This window comes from Pantherophis guttatus, chromosome 4 (genome assembly GCF_059756535.1).
Source record: "Pantherophis guttatus breed Tessera chromosome 4, ASM5975653v1, whole genome shotgun sequence".
Lineage (NCBI taxonomy): Eukaryota > Metazoa > Chordata > Lepidosauria > Squamata > Colubridae > Pantherophis > Pantherophis guttatus.
The window spans coordinates 109,515,553-109,519,360 of NC_142066.1; the positions used below are offsets into that span (position 1 = coordinate 109,515,553).

The following is a 3,808-nucleotide window of genomic DNA, read 5'->3' on the forward strand; positions in this document are numbered from 1 at the left end:
CACCTCTTAAAGGAGCCATATCCAGAAGGCTGAAACAGCCATGAGACCAACATGCAGACAAGCACCGTCAGAAACAGTCTTTTGGCAAAGGGTAGAAATTTAACAACTGGTTCGCCCAGGGTCAGGTTGGCCATCATGGGAGGCTTGTCCCACATGTGCAGCAGAGCTGAAGGATGGGGGTGGGCCATACCCGCCAACCTGACCCTAGGCGAACAATTCAGTTGTTAAATTATTTGAATCCCATCACTGTGAGGAGCTCTAAAAGGAATATCAGAAATATCAGAAAGCAATCAATAGAACAAATACTGTAAGCATCTTACGTGATAGTAAGAAATTAGAACAATCTCTGTAAGTGAGATTTTATAATGCATTAAAAGTTAATTTTGATTGTGGTGCATCAATTTATTTTTACAGGAAGTAGCAAAGAGAGCCAGAAAGAAAGACACTTGTAGATGGCTTGGAAGCACGGAATATATTACTTCTGCTTCCACATCAATCTCTACCTCTGCATGAAAGAAAAATGGATGACGATGACAGTAAGATTTGTCCTTCCATTTCTGGGAGAGAAAGAGACATGTTTCAATTGATGACTCTCTACTTCAGGAAATCACAATTCGGAATGTCATCTCTTCATCCTCTGTCCCTACAGTTTAGCAGCAAGCTACCTTTGAATGCATCAAAAATAGTTCTTATACAAATCCAATTCTTTTGTGTTATTTGACTGCAAAATAAGCAGTTGTAACAGTATAGGTAAAAACAATCTTAATAATATGCCATTTTTCTTAATGTGATATGGCATGATAACAATGAAGTATCCAAATAATACTGTTCTAAAATATTTGCTTAACACTTTTCAGACCGTGAGAAATGTCAGAGGAAAGACCTGATTGTATAAAATAATAAGTAATACAGTTTTTAAGACGTTACATATTTTTATTCTGTAGAAAAGTTATCATACAACATTTGGTAGTAAAAATAAAATGGATTTTGCCACACAATGTTTAGGTGTCAAGTGCCACAAGATAACTTTTTACCACAGTGAAGAAAATAATGAAGAATCTCAACTATGGATAGTCATAGGAACGGAGTAAGTATTTTGATTTTTTTTTTCATTCTGATCAATATTTCTGTGATTCAGGACTCCATCTTTTAATAAATTTGTCTATCTTAGGTTGCTTTTGATGAATTTATAAGTATTCTATTTTTCTACCATCTTACTGAGAAATGCAGAGTAGTTTCAGCAAATTTGAAATTTGTGTTATTAAAATATAACAATGCATTTTCTGATTTTCATTGGTCAGTCATTCCTTCCATTAATCAAATGTAGAGTATTAGTCCAGAATGGATGTATTATTTGAAAAAAAAAAAGAAATATACAGAAAGTTTGTTATAATAGTTACTATGCACTTTATGAAAATATTTAAATATAAACCAAGTGTGGTCTAAACAGTTCTGCTTTCCACAAATATTAAGGAAATATTTATACTATTTAAACTTAAATTGATAAAACAAACAATAAGGCAGAAAATAATATTGTATCATTGCCCTTTTAAAATAAACTGTTCTGAGGTCATTTATCAGGACTTGCAGTAATTTTGGCACCATGATTTTTATATGCCAAGTGTTAATATTTGCTGCTATTAAAACCAGTGGACTAAAGTAGGAGTCCTAATATTTCTTTACCATTTTAAATAGTGATTGATTTCAGCATGAATAGGCCTCAGCAGATAAAATTTGCATCTACACACTAAGGCCTCAGCAGGTAAAATTTGCATGTACATGCTAAGAGTTTTCTTTGCAATTTGGGGGATTGAGGGAAAGTCCATTTGACTGACAGCTATAGTGTAAGTGAATGGAACACTACTTTCAGAAAGCTTTAAAAATCAAATCAAAGAGCACCACTGAAATTCATATTTAAAGTCCAAGATGAGATCTACTGAATTAAATGGGAAAATTTCCAGAAATGTTGCTAAATTAAGATTTCATGTTTGAGTGTTTCATGTACATCTATTCTCCTTTTTGGGAACTCCCTCCACTTCCTGCTTAACCCAACCATGGACAACCAGAACTGGCTGGATTGCTGTGGCTAAGAGATGCAGTCATGTGAAACTGTGTTCTATACCTCTTTGTTTAACAACAATGACAATTGGTCCTAATTTGATCCCAATTGAAGTTGTAGCATGATGACTGCATGAATTATGAAAATGCTCTTTCAACACCAAATACACTCCTGAATAAATTGCTTTTGGTATCCCGTTCTTGTCTGGAGGTCAAAGTAAGGAAAAGCCTTCCAGTAATTTGAATGTCATGCAGATGGTCATGCCCTGCAAGTTTCTCCCTTAGTACCTGGGGTGCTAAGAAAGAAACTTGGAGGAAGACATAAAAAGTGCTCTGGCCTTGCCAGCCAAGTTAATACGACCCATCTGGCCAAATGTCCGACCTCTTTCTCTTCAGAGGAGCTAGACGAACAGTGTTTCTGCCATAAAAAAATATGGTGAGATGTAATTTACAGAAACATATCAGCTCACTCACTGCTTGGGTTACAGGAATCTTGCTAGGTTTGTAGTTCCTGGACATTTGGTGAAAATGGACTATAGGATTCACAGCTGCTGGCTGTGATGCTGGCTGCTGGCACAGCTGCTGGCTGAGTAACCAGGGCCTGAGTAACTAGGGCCTGCAGCCTTGCCAGAAATAACTCAAACTGTAAAAGAGTTGGCAGTAGAAAAAGCCAGCACAGCTATTGAATTGTTTATATTTGGAAACCAGGACCTTATTCTTTGCCTCACAAACTATAAAGGTTTCTAAGGAAAGAAGTAGAATAATTGAAACAAAGAAACACTGAGAATCTAGAACAGCACAAAAACAGTAGAATAAGGTTGCCTGCACTGTTAGCACAAGCATTAAAAGATGCAAATGCTGAGACTTCCTGTGAAGCTGTTGGGGTGGTGCAGAGAAAAAAGGACGAGCTCCATCCTTTAACTCTGATTTTTTCGCATGTGGGGACCCTTCGAAGGTGCGTTTGAGCTTGGAGAGCCACACAAAAAGGAGAAGCCCAGAGGTCAGCGAGGCGGAGTACAACCGCCCGCTGGAATGACGGAATCACTCTTTAACCCGGTGCAAATGTGTCCTGTTAACTCTCTCTGACATGGCAGACCCAAGGCCATGACAGCTCACAAAAGAATTGGAAAGAAAATATTATTTGCAGACTGTGCCCTTTCATTTTTAAAAGGAACTCCCATATGGGCAGAGAGTGGAGCTTCAAAGTGAGTAATCTTATCTGGCAAAGTAGACGGAAATTCCGGCAGGAAAATAGTGGCAACTTAAAGGCATGAGCCTTGACTCATTAAAATAAGTGCCGAGAAGGAAGAATTGAAGGAAAAGAATAAGACTGTAAATGTGAAAGTGAGAACGGCAAAGTGCTAGACAACGGAAGAAGAAAAGGAGAAAGAGAAGGAGAAAGTGAAATACACATTTTGACAATTAATAAGAAATTTGGAGATTAGTAAAAGATGATTTGAGATAAAAGATGAATGGGCGATCAGGGAGAACACGAAAGACAAAGAATGGGGAGCTGATGGAGCTGCGAACCAATCAATCAGGGAGATCAGCGTCTGGTGGAGGAGAATGGTGATATTCAATGAAAAAATGAAAGCAGAGTGATTGGGGAAATCTGGATCCTAATAGTGAAAATAAAGCCGCCAGGAAGAGACTGAGAGATCGGAGAAGAGAAGAGAGAGGAATGGTAGTGATTGAAAGATCTGGATATAACACTGAGCATTTAAGTGGAAAAACAGACAGAGATAGAGCG

General features: G+C 37.7%; 1 long non-coding RNA gene across 1 annotated transcript; it reads left to right on the forward strand.

Moving 5' to 3' along the window:
• Window positions 1-427: 427 nt before the first annotated feature.
• LOC148114294 (uncharacterized) lies at window positions 428-1,170 on the forward strand. Its single transcript, XR_015734345.1, has 2 exons — window positions 428-536; window positions 1,006-1,170. It is a non-coding gene; the product is annotated as an uncharacterized LOC148114294 (long non-coding RNA).
• The last annotated feature ends 2,638 nt before the right edge of the window (window positions 1,171-3,808 follow it).